Source organism: Trachurus japonicus, chromosome 19 (assembly GCF_045865225.1).
Source record: "Trachurus japonicus isolate A0001 chromosome 19, Traja_1.0".
In the NCBI taxonomy this organism is placed as follows: domain Eukaryota; kingdom Metazoa; phylum Chordata; class Actinopteri; order Carangiformes; family Carangidae; genus Trachurus; species Trachurus japonicus.
The window spans coordinates 18610305-18633115 of record NC_140925.1 but is presented as its reverse complement, the minus strand read 5'-3'; the positions used below and the strand labels follow the sequence as shown (position 1 = coordinate 18633115).

At 42.0% G+C, this 22811-nt stretch overlaps 3 non-coding genes across 3 annotated transcripts; all 3 read right to left on the bottom strand.

The window, feature by feature from the left end:
- Positions 1 to 5406: 5406 nt before the first annotated feature.
- On the bottom strand, positions 5407 to 5479 carry trnar-ucg (transfer RNA arginine (anticodon UCG)). The gene has a single exon. It is a non-coding gene; the product is annotated as a tRNA-Arg (tRNA).
- Positions 5480 to 5700: 221 nt separating this feature from the next.
- On the bottom strand, positions 5701 to 5774 carry trnai-aau (transfer RNA isoleucine (anticodon AAU)). The gene has a single exon. It is a non-coding gene; the product is annotated as a tRNA-Ile (tRNA).
- Positions 5775 to 5958: 184 nt separating this feature from the next.
- Positions 5959 to 6031, bottom strand: trnar-ucg (transfer RNA arginine (anticodon UCG)). Its single transcript has one exon. It is a non-coding gene; the product is annotated as a tRNA-Arg (tRNA).
- Between the last annotated feature and the right edge of the window lie 16780 nt (positions 6032 to 22811).

Here is a 22811-nt window from a genome sequence, read left to right as displayed (position 1 = left end):
GGTTCATTTCCTACAGAAGCTAAGCATCAAGGAAACTTGCCAAAACGTACGCTGGACTGAATGTTGGTCCTTTGAGAATGACTCAATCCACTCCTATGTTGTATTCTTTATGTTCCACATGATCATCCCATAAATAAAAGGTTAAAAGGAGAAGCACTGGATGAAAGTGGTGTTTTTCTATGATGTAGCGTGTTGTGAAACATACAGATTATATAGTTCACAATTATAAATTCTAAACAATATATTAAATAGCTGAGGTTCATGGACAAACTTCAATAAATCCATGATCACTTAATATTAAGGAAGGCCAAAGACTAAATGAACCAAACTGTTGTCTCAACAAGACATTGTATACCTTATGCAAGACACATAATGAGAAATCAATGCTATGGTTCATGCAGATATCAAATCAGGACAATGTTATCAAACTAACACAACACTTATGTGCCTGTTAGGAACAACACAACTGTATCCCATACCAAACAGTCGGCCAGAATATGATGACACATTTGCAAAGCCATTTGCTGTATAGTAAAGAGAAAGCTGGAGAGCCTGCACCTTGAGGTCAGACTACAGTAATTGATGTACCTGGTAGAAAACAGGAAACAAACTGTGGTCTGTGGTGTTGACTCACTATAGCTCAACATCATACTATTTTCAGTTTGTAGTTTTGTTGCTACATGCAGAGCAATAGCATAACAGGCTGTTTACTTACCAGACTAGAAGAGATGATGTGAGTTCAACTTCATTGTTTTACTTACCAAGAGACGTCAGTACGGGTGGCAGGAGTGTGTTACATCATGGCAGAAGACTGGAACACAGCCATGCTCTCTGCAAAAGAAAAAAAAAGAAAAATGAATATGAATATACACAATACCAAAATGCCATCAGGCTTAAAAACATTGTCCATAGGGGTTTTGCAGGAGTGTCCACTATCAACACTGTTGCCCGGTGATAGGTTTGTTATCCCTATAAGTAATTAAAAGTAATTTTCTGAAACATACGAGTCACAAACTGCATGAGATCACAACTGCTATTTATGCTACCACACACTCATGTTTCATCTCCTGTATGTAGCAATAATCCAGGATGGATTCATGAGTAATGCATGAACTGTGGCTGTTACAATGACCACCACTGTATAGTGTGTGTGTGTGTGTGTGTGTGTGTGCAACGTAGATGTGGTTTGAGACAGATATATATCCCTGGCAAGCTCAGTGCTTCCTCCTAATGCCAAGACCTTACAAGCACATAAAACAAAAGCTTCCATGCTTGGCCTCAGAGCAGTGGGTCAGCAGGGGAATATCAGAGAGAGCAACAGGGCTTTTTAATTATTTCCTTGGGAAAAGAGAGGAGGCGAGATGGAAAGAGGATCAGGGAGGAAGTGTAGTTATTTAGTGAGGAATGTATATGCTCTCCATGTTTGTATGTGAAACTGAGCTCAGTGAAAAACATTAGTATGGACACAGCGGGAGCACTCCACAGCAAGTCGGAAGCCATGTTGGACAGAGGGGGCCTTTTGTGTGTTTTTCTACAAATCTTAAACATGTTAATGTTGCCCGTTTTGTCATTGTTAACAATTTATACTCACCAAAATTTTTACGAGTTACATTACAGATTCTCAAGCAATTATGGGCCAATATTAAATACACTTCAATACCATTACAAGCCTCAGCATCAAATTAAAATCATATTTAAAATTAAAATAATTTTCTTTCTTTCTTAGCTTTAAATATCTATTCATTTATATTACCATCTGAGCACAGTGAAACAAGATAAGATAACACTGACATATCATCTCCTTATAATGTTAACAGGTTAACAAGGAAACTGGCTATTTACACATTACGAACACATGAAGCCATTAATTTGCAATAATGTGTCTGATCACACAGTACTGTAAATAAGTTTTTAAAAAAAAGCCATGTATCAACCAGAAAGTACAGGCCACAGGCCGGACTCAAGCCTGTCCCCCACAGCAAAGACACCAGGCGGCACATCCTAACCCAGACTATTTCTCATGTTGCCTCACACACATCTCACAGCCTCCATATGGGATCTACAGTAGTTTAACTTTTATTTAGTTCCAACTGTGGGACATAACACACTTTTATTAGAGGCAGGTCTTTATGTCCAACTCTCTCAGTTTGATATGTAGATCCTTGAGCCAGATACTGAACCCTAAATTGCCCTAATGTATCATCACTGAGTGAGCATGTGTGGATGAATGTGGCCTCCACTTTAAAACACTTTGAGGTGTATAAGACTAGAAAAGATCTATGTAAGTGCAGCACATCCATGCAACAATTAGATCCCTGCTAGAGAAAGTGTTTCCTGCAGAGACGGTGGAGCTGCCCCGGTGCAAGAGTTCTGGAGAGAGCGAACCAAAGAAGAAAGAGAAAAGGGGAGAGTGAAGTCAGAGAGAAGCACTGACGTCTGCTGCAGTTATTTGCATTAAACGACACAAAGAGAAACAATGAAATACCACTTAGGAGGTATAAAAATATGTATGTATTCAGATGCACGTGTGGCCACTTGTAAATTAACACACTTGCAACAGCACAAAACGCACTCACATGTTTATGTGCCCTCTAACAGATGTACTGTAACACCTGAAGTCCACGTTTTTACAGCATCTACTGTATGCTCTCTTCAGCTCTTTTCTATCTCTCTTGCTGTATAGAAATCATAGTGTGGTCTTTCTTGTCAGAAACTGGTTTTATTGTTTGCTACAGTAATTCAGATCTACTACCCTACATCAGATTGGAGGCAGCGTAAATGCATGTACTTTCTATAAGGGCCACGACATAAACACGCCTAAAGTAATTATTCTTATCCACAATTCCCTTCATAAAAGTTCAAGCAAGTGAAAAAAAGGACATTTTGAATTTACCTTGGGGGTTTAGAGTGAATTGCAGATTCCCAAGTGTACAGGGTTTATAAGTCCAAAACCACACACAAAGACTGAAACACATTAAAACTTTGAGAGATTAGCCACTCTAACCCCAGCGACAGTCACAGACCAGCAAACCTATTTGGCCTCATTTGTCACTATAGTTGCTCCCTAAAGGCCCCCACATTGTTCTCAAACGTGTTGGGGCCACGTAAAGTTTGAATAAGACCAGGCGCCCGACTAAAGCCACTGGGGTAAAATTAGGCATGAGGGCCAGCTTTCCCTCACTGCCACTTTTAGAGGATTAGATGACGTTTAAAGTTATTGGAAGGACTAATATGCATGATTAAAAAGGCTGATTATTGTGCAAAATGGAGGTGTATTTTAATGGCCTCACCTAAAAGGGAGGGGGTAGTGTTTGGGGGGGAAGGGTGGTCGGGAGGGTTGTAGGGTTGCTCAAGAGGCTCACTCAAGGTCCAGGGTGAGATTATAATGCCTTATTTAACTCTCGATTTGTGGATAGCAGGCGGTGAACTGCTAGTGAACCTTTAGGGCTGACATTAGAACAATGTGTGTTAGGGGTTTGCTGGCCATTTGGGTGTTTTTTGTAGTTCCAGTGCTGTGTTTTCTTAGAATAACCTCCAGGGCTTTAAAAGAAGGGGTCTTTTAAAGTAACGTTAGCCAAGGTATCGAATGACACTCATGGATGCCCAAATTAGATGGGGATACTTCCAGACTGTGAACCAGTCTCTATCAAGGTCAGTAGGGACTCCTTTGTTAAGATAGTAGTAGTGACTGTTTTCCCAAGATGTGTTTCCATTCAAGTGTGATTAAAAACAGTGTCAGAAGCCAGAGCGAGGTGGGAATTGCTCCACGTCCCTGCTAGCCATCAAAAACAACTGCTAAAGAAAAATACAGGAGCAGCGAAGCCAGAAAGTCTTGTTGGTGGCCCTCAATAAAAACAGGCTAGGAAAACACTTCTGTTTACTAATTGGACCAGTAGCCGTGGTAACGGGGTGACATCATGTCATCATTAACAGGTGCCTCATCCGGTTGGCCGTCCATGGGAAAGTTTTAATTACAGGTTCCCGGTCACCCGTCCACACCATTGCACGCCAGCGATTAGTTGCTAGTTAAAGGCTGTTGTCAATGTTTACGAGGTGTCAGAGGGACGGGAGGCAGGCCTGCTGTTACTCCACTGGGTCAAAGTCAGAGGTCAGGGAGAGGGAAAGAGAGAGCGGGGGTCTGACCACAGTACGGGCCAATAAACTGGAGGAAATGATGTTGACCACTGTAATTGCTACCACTGTTTGCATGTTTGTTACCTCATGTTTTCCGTCTTGTTTGTCTGTTTCTCGTCAGGGTATCTCAAACACTACTTGACAGATTTCAGTGGAGTGTGAAGGAAGGTCAGCCCAGAGGAATTTTGTGGCTGTGTCCATTTTGGAATGGACAGGTGCTGTCATGTCATCACCTATAAACAATATTTTTGTTGACATCATGTATTTCAAAAGTTGAAGTATCTTCAGAAATCTGACACAAATTGGAGGAGAGATTAATATATTGACAAAAATTTAATGGACTGCCGCAATATTTATTCCAAAAAGACATTCATCTCAGCTCACGTTAACATATTGTAACACTGATTAACTACATAGGTACCCTTTAATTTCTTTTGGCCAGTATAGTGATTGAACCCATGACGTTATTAGCACCACGCTCTGACCAGCTGAGCTGACCAGCCCTCTGCCTTTAAGACTTTGCTGCAGAGTGATTATGCCTCAGTTGATCTAATTTAAATGTTCAGTTTTTGTGAAAGAACAAGAGTTAAACAGAGGTTTCTTAATATGCAAAAAACAGGTGTTGATTTAATTGTGTGGGAATGATTTTCGGATGCTTACTGTATGCTCCCTTCAAACACCAGTACTGCAAAGAGCAGGACACAACACCCAACCATGAAGGGACTCGAACCCTCAGTCTTCTGATCTAAAGTCATACACCTTGTCCATTAGGCCACATGGTTCCAATGTGAGTTCCTTTCGATTGAACCCTGGTTTGGATGATTTTATTTAATTGTTTTATCAGCTTGGTTCTGTAGGGAGTGTAAAAATGACAGAGAGTCTGAGAGGTAGCTGCACTACTGGACACAGTTATGATGCAACCAACAACTACACAGAAACATAAGCTCACCCATGTGATCTGCCATCACTTTCCAAATCAAAGTGATGTTACTGGCCAGTATGGGGATTGAACCCATGGCCTTGGTGTTATTATCAAGACGCTCCAACCATCTGAGCCAACTGGGCCTCTACTCAAAACACTGAACAATTTGCTGTAGTGAAACACATTCTGAAACGCATAATATGCAAATGCTAAAATCACTGTTCAGCACAATTTTATTAGGGCGGCAAAGTCTATAGGATTTTATCGATGCCCCAGACTTTACTGCTTACTGTGACTCTTGTTTATTGCTTTAAATCACTGAGATACAGCAAAGAACAAGATGCAACTTTCAACCATGAAGGGACTTGAACCCTCAATCTTCTGATCCGAAGTCAGACGCCTTATCCATTAGGCCACATGGTCATGTAAACTAATGTTTCTACCTTTTGATCAAACCATGGTTTGGATGATTGTCAAAGTTGTATTAGCTTGGTTCTGTAGAGAGTGCAACATTAGAAAGAGCTTGCACAGAATTTGAGAGGTGGCTGCATTCTGCCATGCATTAGTTTCTGTGGAGTAAAAGCATCACTGAAGACAGTTAAAGTGAAACCACCAACTACACAGGGACTTGAGAATGGAGTTATTGGCCAGTATGGGAATTGAACCCATGACCTTGGCGTTATTAGCACCACACTCTGACTAGCTGAGCTAACCGGCCCAGCCATTCCTGCTTTACTAAAACACAGCTTTCATAATATTCAAGAGATAGTAGGTTATTTGAGTGGATTTATTTGGGTAAAGGAGCTTTGCCTGATAACCTTAAGCTAATTATTGCAGTCTTAAATGTGTCTGACTTAAGCAAGATAGTTACTGTTTGACTTCAAAGACAGGGAAGCAACATTCAACCATGAAGGGACTCGAACCCTCAATCTTCTGATCCGAAGTCAGACGCCTTGTCCATTAGGCCACATGGTCACAAAACCTTCTGCATTCAGCCCATATACCTGTGTTGGACCTCCATTAGGTCCATTTTGAATTTAGAGTCTTCTGGAAACACATTTGTTTCTCTCACAGGATGGCTATGGCACAGTATCAAAACAAGCAAATATGAAAGCATCTCACATTCATCACTGGGACAGATGTTTGTATCTCCTGTGTGTGGGTATGGAGGTGAGAGGGGACAGCAGGATCAGCCCAGATTCCACAACAACACTGAGCAAGATGGAGCATCATGAGAGAAGGGAACAGTTTTCTCTCTCAGAGGAGGTCCTATCTATCAGGGTCAGAGGGGGAGAGGCAGCATTCATCATGACCAAACCCTGGCTCCCTGCTCTGCTTGCAGGGCAGCTAGAGACCCAACAAACCAATCAGCTGATGAAATATGGAGATGCTGTGACTAATAAAGAACAAGAGATGAATAATCTGTCACCACTTACTCTGTGTATCTGACTAATGCCTGTTGCATCACTGTTATTCGGTCCGTGTTTGTTTGCAGCTTAAAGTTGCAGCTACAGGGGCAGAGTTACTTTAGCAAAGAATAACAACTTTTGTTGAGGCTTCAGGCTCCACTGAGATCTAACCGATATCATTTGTCTTCATAATGTGCTTTGTCCTATTACACATGCCTCAGTCAATTGAATGCTCTCTACGAGTGCTTGCAGTTTACACAAAAACAATGGCCTTAAAGCTTAAATAGAGGTTGAAAAAATCAGACAATGGGTTTTTTGTTTTTTCTTCAGCTGTCCCAGCTGAAACGCTGTCCATCATGGTTGTTGGTGCACCAGCTTCACTCTGGTGGATGTCTTTAATACCCCTGGAGTTAGCAAATGATCATATCATAATATGTTTGGAAGTAATGCAAGGTTGCTACTGTTGGCATCAATCTAGTTAGTCCTGCATGCTGTCATCAGCAGCTTAAAGGGATTGTTCACCCAAAATTCAAACTTCACTCATTATCTACTCACCCTCATGTCGACTAAGGGCTGGGAGAAGTTTCAGAGTCCTCGGAGTTACAGCGGGGTTCCGTGCAGCACTGCATGTCCATGTGACGGTTGCGAACGGAGCTCACTTTTCTTCGTCCAAAAAGACACACCAAAAAAACATCCAAATACCTCCATAGTGCTCGTCTGTAATGTCCCTCTTGTATTGAAGCCCCAACATGAGAAATTGTTCCGAAAAGAATTTAATAAGTCTATATTTTAAGATTTGTTTGTAGCGGAAGCTCCTCTTCTTAACTCAGAGAAGGCACAGAGGACTCTGAAACTTCTCCCAGCCCTTGGTCGACATGAGGGTGAGTAGATAATGAGTGAAATTTGAATTTTGGGTGAACTATCCCTTTAACTGGGTACTCATTCACTTGAGTAGTTTTGGCTCTTGTAGGACAATAAAAAGGACAATGACAATTTAACTGGAGAAGTCCAGACCTTATCTAAGATTGCTAAACTAAGCTAATAATGGACCAATCACTGAGTGGAAAGAATAGCAGTCAATTGACTCTTTGTCAGTTTAAACCTGCAAGTCTGTGAACGATCTCTGCAGTATTTCTTCAGACATATATCCTACATGTGACATCATGAATATTATTAGTGCGCTTTGGCAGTTTAGTATAATTGGCTGTACATCAATGGGAATATTTTTATAGTCAACAACAGTAAACAGTGAGGGGGGACACAGACAGATGAATAGGTGAACAGGCATGCCAGCGTTCAGACAGGCAGGTTATAGAACAGCTAGAGTTTGGTGTCTTGCTCAAGGACACTTCGGTAGGCCGTATTGCTTTTAGGAGGATGCAACAGGCTACTTCATTTCTGGGGAGGCAGTCATCATGAAAGGCCCTGTGCCATGCAAAATCAGCAAAGCATAATATGCTGAAAGGTTTTTAAGAGCCTCAGCGAGCAGCACACCAGTTTAAACCATCTATAGAGAATGGAGCATCCACTGGGATCTATTTGGCAAAGGCATCTGGCCACAAAGAGGCTGAGCAGAAAGCATAGTTTCTCTGTGATTTCTCCTCTCTCTGTCTGCCTTTATTTCACTCAGCATCTCGGTTTACCTCTTGCTCTCTTCGCTGCAGTCTAGACAGAGAGGAACAGAGGAGGAAGAGGTGCTGAAGCCAAGTCATGTGCTGTCGAGAGTGTAGGTGACACACGCATACATACATGCAAACACACACACACACTGCAAACACACACGCACACACAGCTGGTGAGGTCTGGTCAGGCAGTTGAAATAAACAAAGGTGGATTATGACAATTAGTGGCCTGGTCTGAACCCAGAGCTTATTGGATAGGACCAATTAATCAGAGCTCTCTGTGACACACACTTGAACACACACACTGCTAATGAACAGAGTAATATTCAGACATGTGGGAACCATTTCTCCGCCTACCTCCTGCTCTCTCTATGATAACACAGAGGAACACAGCAACATTTGGAAAAAGAAAACATGCCACTGAACCCACTGTGATTAGAAAGCAACTCAGTGTTGTAATAGACCAGGTGCAATACTGATAGGAACAATAATGTGCACAACAGTTTTAGTCTAGTAGCCAGGGGGGGTTCCCATGCACCCGAAAGATATATTTTTCTAACTTACCTTTTTGTAATCTGGTGTCTAGTAAATGAATTTTCATGATCCCTGCGCCAATTATTGTCCCATGCATATTTTTTTTGGCCATCTTTTGTGGCCATCCTGGATTTCCGACTATGAAAAATGTAAATCTATATAGCTCCTGAACTATACGTCCTACAGAGACAGCTGACCCCATTTTATCTTTGTCTTGGTATGAGGAATTGATAGAGATGAAGGTTGCCATGATTAAATCATGTGTGGTACATAAAAAATCAGAAAAACACAAAAAAAAAGTTAAAACAACGGCGGAATTCTATCACAGGAACTCCTCCCCAATGCGTCCCATTGACATTTTTTTCCTAACTTTTATAATTTTACAATCTTCAAGTTGTCTTGTAAACAAATGTTGATGATCCCAACCTGAATTATATTCCCATGTATGTTTATTTTGGCTATTTTGGCTGCCACCACCTGGATTTCCTAACATGATTTTTGAACATTCCGAAGTGTTTAATTTGGCCTTAAGTAGCTTGTGAGGGGTCAAACTAGGGGTTTTTCACTATTCTGAGTTGATTGCAAGCATTCGTTTTTCAACCAAAACACTCCTTGGTGGTAAAACAACAGCCACGCCCACATTTCCCACTCAGCGGAACCCCCGCACAAACACCCCCCACCACCAACAGAATGTATTACAGAGAACCTATTCCTTCGCATGGCAGAGGTTATCTTTTTGGTTGTCACATAAATATGTAAGGTATATTACTACTAAATACTCAACTTCTGTACAATGTGTGTCAAGTGAGTCAAAATATCAAGGGCAACAATGTGAGAGACATGACGGGAATGTGAATTGTACCTTTATGCTCAAATAAAAAATGTAAACATTAAGCTGAATTCGGAAGGAGAACCTCAAACTGCAATCTGTTGCTAAGCCAGACCTATCTTCATAGCAACCATTTCAGAACTGGAGAAGTTGCTATGGAGATAGCAACTTCTCCAGTTCTCGACTACAAACTGTCAAATTTTACCACAGACATCGTCAAGACAAATGGGACACACGTTTCTGATCATTTTTTCCAGTTTTTGTTTCTGTCAGCATCCAGTTTTTGTTTCTGTCGGCATGAGGATTTGGTTGAGATGGGGTTTTTTTTTATGACACCGAAGGCCTGCAGCAGCTGATCTGTGAAACTTGTGGTTTCCTCATCTGCAAAAAAAAGAGAAGGGAGACATTGATGTGAGTCCAAAGAATATAGGATTATTCCTGTAACAAGTCAAGAAGTTTGAAGCTTGAAGACAGAAGGTAGAAGGAAAGCCAATACTGTAATTCAGTATAATCAATGGTCACTGCAAGTCATGCCCAAGTCAAAGAAACATGGGAAAGAAAATGATGGTGAGCCTGAAGAGTTTGCTCCTGTAACAAAGACATCAAAGAGACATGATGGTGGAAGATCAGAAAAACATTGTCCTGTAATGTGCATTTTACATACAAATGAATTTGAGCATGTAGGTTTCACTCCACTCAGTCAGGTTAAAGGGTCTGCAACTGACAAGCTAACACAGCTACAACGACATTCGGAATAGACGTCTCCAAGAACCTCCTGATTCACCTTTTCGCATGGTGGATGTGTGTAATCACATTCCAGAGAGTCTTGCTGGTGCCAATTTAGAAACAACTGGTTATCATCGAGCCTGCTTCCTGAAGTTTACCAAGAATCAGGACCGCTTAAAAGGTAGGCCTACTGTGGACATTGGAGGAAACTTCAACATTACGCTCACCTCGTAAATCACCAACATCTACCACACAGCAGTTTCCCTCCAGAGTGTATCTTTTGTGGAAAGCTTGAAGTGAAAGTGTTGGGAAAGACTGAACGATGTGTCAAGTTCCCTGTATTTAAGGACAAGGATGGAACATTGAAGGAGCCTACATGGAAACAGGTTGAGCCTCAAGCCTTGGAACTTGGGCTTTAACCGTCTACATCGCATGGTGCAAGGTGAAGACCTTTTTGCGAGGAGAGCTAATTACCATCTGTCATGCCGTAAATCATTCAACCTGAAATATGCAAATCATCTGCGAGTCACTTCTCCAGGTAAAGTCCTTGTTACCAACCCTGTCAATGATACAGAGCAGGATCCCAAGGCTGCTGCACATCAGATGGCCTTCACTGCCGTGCTTGATGTCATTCAAGATCTAGTGATACAGCAGAAAAAGATTGTGCAACTTTCATCATTGCGTCTTGTCTACATTCAAGAGCTGGAGAGAAATGGCTTCCCTAATCCCAAGTACAGAAGTGAAAGCCTCAAGACCAAGCTTGAGAAGCATGAGGGGATTGCCTTTGCTAAGCTCCCAGCAGATGACAAGGGTTGTATCACCTATAACTTGGTATACAGTGCTAGCTTGTCTGTCTCAGATGCCGTGGTATATGCATATAAACTGGGTAGAAAGGACAAGTATGAAGATGTGGCACTACTTCTTCGGAGTACAATTCAGAAGACATTCAGTGAGTCAAAGTCACTTGCTTGGCCTCCTACAGCTGATAATCTGGAGGTCACATCCTTGGATGACCTCCTCCCACCTGATCTCATTAAGTTTCCTGACCCTCGTCATTTCTGGTGATGCAGACATAGAGAAGTGTGAGAAGACCAGACGCCTTGTGCTGTCTATAAGCCAGGTACGCCATAACTCCACTTTGATGTGTACCCTGTTTGTTAGCCTTATAATATTGTGTACTTTTTGTTTTGTGTACAGTATAGTTTCTTGAACACACCAATGTTAATTGCTTTCTTTATATTCCAGGACATCTGCCGTGCAACTACAAAGGGAGAATGGAAGTTGCCTAAGCATATCCTCCTCTGCACCACCATACGTCATCTTTATCGCAGTAGACAACTGACTACTCTTCTCAATAGGTTAGGTCACTGTGAAAACTATGACTTCGGGTTGGAACTAGAGACCGCTCTAAACCAAGGCTCTCGATGAGGTTTTCCGTCTCTCTCAGTCCTCAAATTATAACTGGTGAGGGCAACAGTGTCTTTCATCTAGAGTGGGACAATCTCAACAAAATAACAACAAACATCCATGGTTCCAATGTGGTGAACTGGACCGGTGGGATCATGATCCAGGAGGTGAGACCTGGAATTGATGCTACCAAACTGTTTCAGATAAACGAGTGCTTGCTCTCTACAATCGCAACAAGACACGCTCCTCTGAAGGTAGACATACCCGAGACCCTGGACCCCATCCATATCTACAGTCGAATCGGACCCAAATTTCCTGAGGGAGCAGTTTTCAGTCCACCCCCAACAAACAACAAAGTCTATTCCAACTGCATCAGAGAGTATCGTGTCTGGTTACTTGTCCGGATGGTGGGGAGCAGTGGATCAAAGCAACTTGTTGCCGGGTTTGGTGGCTTTGTATCAGCTACTGGTGACAAGCCCCCCCAAAAATCTACCATTGACTACCTCACCCCTATCAACCAGCCTTTCACTGAGTACTCAGTCATTAAGGAGCTGCTGAAACAGTCTGAGAATGCCACCATGGAGGTAGGGTCAGGAGTATGTCCTCAACACATTTGACCTTGGTGGTTGTATGAAAGCCTTACCTGTCATTTGGAAATTCCCAGACGAGTACAAAAAGCATGTTGTCACCCCAGGGCCCTTCCATACCGGGATGAACTACATGGGCATGGTGACGGGGCACAAATGCAAGGGTTCAGGCTACGCCGAAATCCTCATTGAGGCAGAACTTGTCACTAGTGGCTGTCTGGATAGTGTTCTGAAGGGGAAAGCATATGCAAAAGCCCTGTTCTGTCTCAAAACAGTCAGTGAGGCCATGGAACGATTGTTACTTGAGAGATTCATTGAGGAGGAGAACATTGAGATAACAAATCCCAAAGCCCTCTTTGATCTAGTCCAGACCTGTAGTCGTGAGAACCTAGACCTTGCATTGAAGGATCCCTCCACTCTCAACATCCTCAAGAAGCATGAGGCATATGAAAACAAGGTGCGTGCCGGCCACCTTGGGAAGACCGCCACATTCTGGCCTCAGTGTGATAGATCATACCCGTCTGATCCTAATGTTGCAGTTTTCTGTGAAGACTAACAACTTGGCCCTATTCCACAAGTGCAATGGGGATATGGCAGATCTTATTCTTTGCATATGATGGACCAAAACTACTCAAGGTAATTCACATTTTTAGCCAAAACTGACATGCAATATGATGAGTAATTCTAGTAGACAATGTCATAGTGGTGTTGAAGTAACTATCAATAATATTTTACTCCTTTGCAGGTACTTGGTGTGGCTGGAGTATTCCTGACAAATATTGATCTGTCTCATCCTGGTGCCAAAGAGCTGTTGAAGAAAGGTGGCATTGCAAGTGGCACGATCGCTCATTCCTGGTTCACTTTGTGCAGTGGACAAGACAATGGAGGAGACATTCATGAAATTTGCCAAGTCAGCAGGTAGGCCACATAAACAAAACTATTAGTACCACTGCTTCTATGATTTATAACACAATTTAAGTATTGCTAAAAAACTGTTGGCATCACTAAAATATAATTACAGTATTTTATCTTTTCAGGTGGGTTCACAGGGCTCTTCTCCATGTTTGGTGCCTACCAGCGATGGTGTCGCACTACATCATTGCGGGTTCAATACTTCCAAAGATGCTGGAGATGTGCGACCTCGTCAATGACCCTGACTGTCCAAAGGCCGGAAAAACATCGAGAACTAGAGAGAGCTGAAATAAAAAAATCAGAAGAGGCAGTTCAGCGTACCATCTCTGCTGTTCAAAGCTTCAACAATCCATTCTCCTTGGTTGACAAGGAACATCTGTACAACCTAGCATCTGGTGCCCCTGCTTCTCCAGAGGTTGAGTTTGATGTCCTTCGTGCTGAGGCAGCTGGTAAAGAGTCCAAGGAAGCTTTCATCCAAGGTCGCTTTGTGAATGGTTCTTCTGAGAAGCTGTTCTTTGAGCCAATCAAGAAGTTGAAGCTGAAGACTATGGAGGCCTCCAGCAAGACAGTCAAGCTCACTGCCTCCCAGGGAAAAGGTGTGAGACCACACACTCCTAATATAGATTAGATATTAGATAGATATTATTGTTGCCATTTTTGACATGCAGGGCAGACAGTGGTAAATTGTATCGTTTACCTTTTCATCTTTGCAGGTAGTGCAGTACTGTCAACAAAGTGACCTTGCATTCTTGCTGCTCATCAAGTCGCAGAACGTGGATGAACCCTTAACCTTGACGAGCTTATGCAGTACTCACTCTTCCCAGTTCCTCCCAGCCTAGGCACATCTGATGGGTTCTTCAACAAAACCAACAAGGCTGCAATGCTTCATTTCATGATGGAAGACGCTCTTGAAGATGTGCCTTATCCGAAAGATGCTTTTTACATTCAGGATGGCAATGCCCTTTTCCATGCCCTGAAGAACCTCCCACAAACATTCGAGGGAATTTGCCTCCAGGCTTTAGATCGTATGGTGGCTAAGAAGCAATTTCTTCTTCTCTACTGATTCATACTATGTTGACTCTGTCAAATCTCAGGAGAGATTGCGTCGTGGCATGTCCCAGCGGTACATCATTGGTGGTCCTGCAACAAGGAAGCCAAGTGATTTCAAACTCTTTCTAGGGAAATGAATGAAAAAAAACAAAACACAACTCTGCAGACTGCTATTAGAAGTGTGGGGCAGCAAAGCATCTGCATCACGACTTGAGAAATGTGGGACAGCGTTGGTAATTGTGGAAGGCAAAGCCTATCAGCTGGAATCATCTGTGGCAATGTGAGTATAACTGATATGCATGATTCACTATAACCATTTAATTAGACACGTTTGGGGGTAATTGAACCGCCGTAATGTATAAAATCAAACCTTACACAATAACTTGTTTCAGGTGACCACATGTGAAATCCAAGAGCTAGAGTCAACGCAGGAAGAAACAGATACACGTGTGGTTTTGTATCTTATGTATGCTGCTAAGCTTGGACACAAGACAGCTGTGGTGCGGACACCAGACAACTGATATTTTCTTCATCCTCCTGCACCACGCCCAGTCTATCCCGCTGACCATCTATATAGATATCGGCACTGGAAAGCATCGGAGAATTATAAATATCAGTGAACTGGCAAAATCCAAGGGGGCAGAATACTGCACAACAACGCTGGGCCTGTACGTCTTCACAGGGGAAGACGTTACAAGTGCCTTTAAGGGCAAAGGGAAGGTCGGGCCTTTGAAGAAGCTGCAGAGCCATCAAGAGTACCACACAGCCTTTAGGTGATTTTTAGTAGCAAGTTATTGCTGAACATAGGCATTGATACAGTAAGACTTTATGATGTAATAATTACTTATCTCCCTAGAAAACTTGGTGACCAGTGGACAGTGCCGCCTGAAGTGGTGGATGACATTGAGGCATACACATGTCTGATGTATGGCCAGGCCCATGAGAGGAAGGTGAACACCGTGCGTACCATCATGCTGAAGAGGATGATCGGGGATGATTCAACACTGACACCCAAAATCCAAGGTGGATCTCTCCCGGCTCCCACCTTGCAGGGACAATCTGGTTGCACACATCAACCGCGTGAACCACCGTCTGGCCATCTATAAGAGAGCTGCCACACCAATATTCTGGTGCCCCAAGCCCTACGATCCTGGCCAAGGGTGGGAGAAGTGTGAGGGTACCCTTGAACCTGTGTGGTCTTGTGGCCCTATCCTCCCCCCTTCACTCATTGACCTGCTGGAGGAAACAATTGAAAAGATGGAGGGTGAAGAAGCAGACGAGGATCAAGAGATTGAATATGAAGACCCTGATGAATAAACATAATTTCCCTCGATATTTTGACTCACTTGACACACATTGTACAGAATATAAGTTATATCATATTGAGTATGTAGTAGTAATATACCTTACATATTTATGTGACAACTAAAAAGATAACCTCTGCCATGCGAAGGATGTAATACATTCTGTTGGTGGTGGGGGGTGTTTGTGCGGGGGTTCCGCTGAGTGGGAAATGTGGGCGTGGCTGTTGTTTTACCACCAAGGAGTGTTTTGGTTGAAAAACGAATGCTTGCAATCAACTCAGAATAGTGAAAAACCCCTAGTTTGACCCCTCACAAGCTACTTAAGGCCAAATTAAACACTTCGGAATGTTCAAAAATCATGTTAGGAAATCCAGGTGGTGGCAGCCAAAATAGCCAAAATAAACATACATGGGAATATAATTCAGGTTGGGATCATCAACATTTGTTTACAAGACATCTTGAAGATTGTAAAATTATAAAAGTTAGGAAAAAAATGTCAATGGGACGCATTGGGGAGGAGTTCCTGTGATAGAATTCCGCCGTTGTTTTAACTTTTTTTTGTGTTTTTCTGATTTTTTATGTACCACACATGATTTAATCATGACAACCTTCATCTCTACCAATTCCTCATACCAAGACAAAGATAAAATGGGGTCAGCTGTCTCTGTAGGACGTATAGTTCAGGAGCTATATAGATTTAAATTTTTCATTTTTCACAGTCGGAAATCCAGGATGGCCACAAAAGATGGTCAAAAAAAACATGCATGGGACAATAATTGGCGCGGGGATCATCAAAAATCATTTACTAGACACCCTAAGGATTACAAAAAGGTAAGTTAGAAAAATATATCTTTCGGGTGCATGGGAACCCCCCCTGGCTACTAGACTATTTGTCTGACAGCTACAAAGCTGGAGACTGGAGCTTGAATTTTATAAATGATGTAAATGATAGATCAGTGTCATTATGTAAATAAGAAACTTACATTTTTGTGACTTTTTATGCTCAAATTGCTCACTCACAATGGCTGTCAGTAATTATAAATCAAATACTCTGTCAACATTTGTTACCATCATGTGGCTTTGGTCAATCAATTGCAGAAAAAATACATTTTAAATGCAGCAACTTGTGTTTTTCTTACATTAAAGGTTAACCTGTAGAGTTTCTGCAAAGCGATGTGTGCTTTGAAGTATAGATAGATATAATGCAGGGTTCAAACTTGCCAAAACACCGGTTCTGTAAATGCTTTATGTGAAGATATATTTTTAAAAAACATCTATTTGACCTTGATGATCTTTTTTGCTTCGACTGTCAGGGCCTTAACTGCTGAGAAACTGCAAAACCCCAAAAACGAGTGACTTACCTCGCTGACCCACCCCATCATTCTTTTTTAATCTAGTATAAAAGCCGCGCCATCGTTGGAATGAACTGTTTTCTTGTTTTTATTCACAAGTAACCCACTGCAACAGCAGCCAGTAACACAAAGTTCAACTGCCAAAGCCACAAGAGCCTGAGTAAGATTGAGCAACACATAATCACAAGGAATGAAAGAACTGAGGAGAGAGGAAGAAAGAAAATGATGTTTGTTCGTCTTAGTTCATCTGCCTAACCACAAAACTTGAACAGTTTTAATGATGCTGTTTTACAAGCAGCATATGTAGTAAAAAGTCTAACTGTTTAAATTTGCCTTCATTTGTTTTAAATACCCCAAGCAGCAGTGAGCGAGACTAAAACGCAAAGGATCAACTCTGTTTTTAAGCGGTCAAGCCAATTTATTCCCCCAGAACGTGCTCAGTCTGACTTCATGATAGTTCGGCTAATACAATAATCCATAATTCAAAAGCTTGAGGGAATGACTGCTACAGTTGCATATTCAAACACACATAAGGCACACCCACATACGCACGCATACACACATGATTGATTTGTTCATACTGCAGATAAAGCCTGCTGGGGAGGTTTGCGGTCCCTGTGATTGCACATACATGAACATACGAGTGTGTTGCTTATGTAAACACTGGTAGCTGAGGAAACGGAGGGTCAGCTGCTTTTGCTAACCTTTCCCTCTGCAGGCGAGAAAAATGCCCAACCCTAAGTTTTCGAAAGCAAGAAGGCTATTCATATGCACGGCCATGTGTTTGTGGAGTTTGGGATGTGGCATTGGTGGAACACCTCACCCAAAACAACCTCTGTCCTGGTGTGACCTGTGGATGGCATAGTGCAGCGGGAGCCATTCTAGAGAAAGTCAGCAAATTCAACTACGTAAAAACATTATTTCAAAGAGACAAATAAGTTGTTAAATTTGCACATGATTTAAACTCACATTATCTCTTAGTATTGTTTCTATTTCTTTGTCTTCTTATTAGTAGCACTAGTTCCTGTGATTCCTTCCATCCGATTCACCTCGTACATCTCTCTCTGTGTTGGTGTCTTCCTCTGTTCCTGAGGATATATCATCAATATCACCAATCACTCTCTGAATCTCAGAAGGCATGATCTAGCCTCCTCTCTTGGAGCCCCGTCTTTGTGGATATGAGTTACAGGTGGACAAATATGTGCATAAAGTCAGCAGTATGTCGAAACCGAGCACTGACATGATGTGATGACAGAAACAGGCAGAGGAGTAATAGAGATCGCATGAGGGGGTGAGTGAAAACAGCCTTTGCCCATCCCTCTGTCTCTCTCTGGTTTGTGTCGGGTCTCCACCCCGTTTGGCCCCGGTTCACCGGTCCTGTAGATGCAGGTGGAAATCAACACTCAGATACAGCCCAGTTTTCCCTCAGTGGCTGAGCCAGTAAAATATTAGAAAAGTAAATCAAACATTCTAGGAAGAAAGTAAAAATGTTAATATTAATAATATAAACTACTAAAAGTAATGTAAGGCAGTGTATATGCCCAAAAAAAGTAATGAAAAAGTGATGACTAATGTAATGGTTTCATATTAACAATAGGTCAAATTACTGTGTGCAGCTCACATTTTCTGTTTGTAATAATGGACTTTAATGCTTTTGCTTTTGTACAGTTTCTCGTTTAACTTGCTCCTAAATATCCCTTGGGAGAATTTCCAGTATACTTCTAGCAACTTTACATCACTGTATCAACCATCTTGAAAGATGTATCAAACTAGAAATAGTGCACTGGTACAAAAACACAACCAGAGAAATTTACAACTCACACTTTTTACAGTAAAATTGTGATAAACTGCTCAATTTATATTCAGTTTGAAGCTCACGGCTGGTTTGAATTTCATCATCTGCCTTAAAACATTGAGGTTTATCTATAACAAAAGAATAATAAAGTCCACAATACAAATGACCTGCAGCAGGTTCAGACCAACACAGCAGAGCCAGGTGGACATTATAAACCCAACAAAATAATCCAATAAACATACAGCACTGTCTTCCCATCAAAACAGCACTACACTCTCACACTACATTTTCTCTACTGCTGAACTCCAACGATCCTACACACAAACATACTTTATGTGACACAAACAGTTGAACCACAATGCAGACGCATAGGAATACAACAGTTCAGTGGTGTGGGACCACAAGTCAAATTATACTTTATCACGACGCTCTGCATTTTCAGATATTATACAAGCTGATAACTTATGATTCAGATTCATGATTTATTGTCCCCGAGGGGAAATTAATTTTCACAGTTCTGTTCCAGACAAAGACACCAACACATGTATGAGATTGAAGTTGTGTACAAAAAGCAGCTGCTGGGGAAAGTGCGTCTGTGCAAACATGATAAACACACAAACACTTATTTCATTAAAGAGAAAATGAGTCCAAGAGGGTGGCTGGCACATAAATATAAGCAAGCACTTATGAAAACGCACCCCTGGACATTGTTGGTCTGCACCAAAGCAGCTCTGGGATCAGATCTGCAGCTTGGCCGGAGGTCAGCGTGGATCTGCAGATGTGTTTCCTGCTGGATCTGCAGGTCTGTCCAGTCCACTCTGATGCATCAAGCCAAGCAGCGGCCCACTGATATACAAACCATGTGTGACATAATGTCCCAAACCACAAACATGACATCACCACGCTCTATAAATCTCTAGGCAGCTCCCCACCACCACCACCACCACCCTGACCCCCTCACCCACCCCATCCTCCTCCGTCTTCGTCCACCCTGCTGCTGTTGATTTTGTTTATCCCTGTTTTACAGTAACACAATTTCACACCTGGTAACAGGCCAGCACAGCTACATGCGTCAGTACAAACACTAAATTACCTCGAGTTAAGTGAAGAACAAGCGTTACTCATCAATTTTTTTTCTCGTCCAAACTTCCTCGGCTTTTCCAGGAACCGGCAACTTTACGGTAACAAGTTGGCTGTGTTACAACCTCTTTATCTGGAGGCCAGACAGGGAGAGCTCCTCACATGTCACTCACTGCGGCCCTCCATCATTACTGCACACTTTGTACTATGTCTTGAAAGCACAGCTGATTCAATTATTGAAATCCACCTTGCATTAATAATAGTTTAATATATAACACAAATATCTGATACTAGACATAACAAATGAAAAATGACAATGAGAGCAGTTGTTTTTAATCAACTGAGTTCAGTGGTTCAGTAAAGTGCCGTCACTTCTCCAGCTCCAGTCTCTCACTGAAAAACTGACATTAGCATTGACAATATGCTCTCTGGTCATTCTTTGTTGTTAATGTGACACTTATAAGCCACTATATGCATCATTTAAAACCTGCCAATACTGTTGCCTCACAGTGGAAGCATGAGACAACACATTGGAAGACTTCAGTGCATGTGTCAGAGGAATATTTAAGTCATAAGCACATAAGAAATACATTTGTGAGACGTATGAAATGAACGTGTCCAGTGGACATTGACATTTAATGCAAAGGACAAGAGAAAAATATATTTTGGTGAGGGTCCAGAATAAGATTAGTGTTTCTTCACTGAATAGAGAATCTTAACGGTTTTCTCATGAACTATTGGACTTTGTGAGTCAATCCAGCAGCACACATCTTTATGATAAAGTGCCTTTCTTCTCAGACTCTATTAATAGTTATCCTGGGAAAACAACTCTATACACCAAAGAGACATAACATCTAAAGATTGGTTTATCTCACGTAGGAGAAGACAATATGTAGTAAAAACAAAGCTATTTATTATTGCTTATGAGCAAATGTATGTGTGTTGCCTCAGAAGGAGGCTCCCCCACTGATATAAGATTGCATTCCAAAAACACTGTTGTACTGAAAACAGTACTGCACCACTACCAGATCCATTTCCATCTCCTTTTGCAAAACCTTCTGCAACATTATTCACAACTTAACCACTGACAGCTACATCACAGATTAAAGGAATAGTTCACCAAAAAATGAAATTCATTCATTATTGACTCACCCTCATGCTGATGAATACTCCGGAGTAGGTTTTTATTCCTCAAAGTGCATCTGGAGACCCGGTAGGGGGGTTCGTAGTCCAAAAAAATCCTTATGTGAGAGTCAATAGCCCCCCGACACATAAACGTCCATAAAACTACACAAAAACCCTCAGTGTCCTGAAGGGATATAGTTCAGAGTTTACTTGAAACAATGTCATTTAGGACATTTTTACAGCTTAAGTCAATAATGACTGAATTTCATTTTTTGATGAACTATTCCTTTAAGGTGTAGATGGAAACATCACCTACTGTGACTTTAGCTGTAGCTTCAAGAACAGCAGAGCGGACAAGAGTCAGGAACTATTTTAATTTAACTTCACACTAACTAAACGGCTTCAAGTGCCACGTAAGGTTATTAATCATTTTCCATGTTGCTTCCTCTTCATACAACTTTTATCAGACATGTAGTAGTTCTTTCCAGCAACTGTCAACAAACCTGCACTTATATACTGTACAGAACAATATACTGCAGATCATTTGTCCCTGTCATGTGATACCACCCATAGGAGCAGATCAGTAGCAGGTGTGTTGGTGTTCATTGGTAACAATAGGAAGCAAGGTTTAGAAGAAGATCACAGTTTGGTTTACTCCTCCTACTTCTTGTATTAAAGTGATTTTTTGGATTAACTGATGTTGTATGAGTTATGTGTACACAGTAAGTATATTACATGTAGTAAAGGGCAATTTGATGGCAAGATGATGGTGGAAATGTTCTACATAAAGTGTGCACTTAAAATAATACACCTATTTTTAAGTCTGCATTTCCGTCACTTAACCCAAAGTAACACTTTAAGGTTAGAGGACTTGAGTCGTCATGGGTACAGTAATAAACACACAGATTATATGAGATGAGAATGCTGTTGGAAAGCAGCAGGAGTGAAAGCCCTGAGTTTTGTCGGCCCATTCATCCATCTAATTGCTGCGGCCACTAGAGGTCACCTAATAATGAAGTGTAACTATGGGTCATAATAAGCCGCCTGTTTCCTCACAGGACAGTCTCACGGCAGCAGCTGATCCATCAGTCACAGCACTGCATCTGATAGCACTGACGGCACAGCACAGAAAGCTGCACAGCATGCTTAATTAATGAGAATAAACTGAGGGTGTCCAGCCCACACTAACAACAGCGTCATGCTGCAGTGTGTGTGTGTGTGTGTGTGTAACAGTGGGCAAGCTGCTGCCACTTACTGTGCTGCCTGAGATGCCCCCCAGCTACCAGAGGCGGTGGTGCTCCACATGGAGGCTGACTTAAGGCTTTATTGGAGGCTTTTCAGGACCAGGGGTTGAGCCAGTAAGCTAAACAGATGTTCTCATAAAGCAAATACAATAGTGAGATGTCCAACCTCTGTGTCAGGGAGGAGGTGGGGATAGATTGATGGATTGTAGAAGGAAAGGAAAAGATCGGAGGGGGGTGGGGGCGGCGTTTGAAGAGTGCCAGAGAAGTCGATCGATGGACAGATAGATGATGGGAATGGGGGATTTTGAAAAAGCTCTGCAGATTATCACAGACAAGGAAAACAACGGGAGAGAAGTCAGTCATAGCAGAAGCAGCAGATAAGTCAGCACAGACATTGTCCAACACACCTACGCTTTTTTAATGTCTTTTTCTCTGCCTTTTTTTTCAGACTTTTTCTTTGGGATCCTTATTTCCCAGGGCTCCCTGCTGTAACCACACACACATACAGTCTCACACACAAACTCACACTCTCAGAACTATAGGCGCTGTTGAACTTTCCCCCCCAGGTCAAGCGGTGAAGGAGGACAAAGTGGTATCTATGCTCTGCAGTTCATATTTGTGTTGGAGGCGCCCCGTGGCCTGAGCTCCATGTTAGCTTGAGGTAATTACACCTATACACTACCAATATCCCCTCCCATTACTGCACACTAATGGGTCTTACTGCTCACACACACATGGATACAAATACAATCACAGTCACACACACACACTTTGTGCGG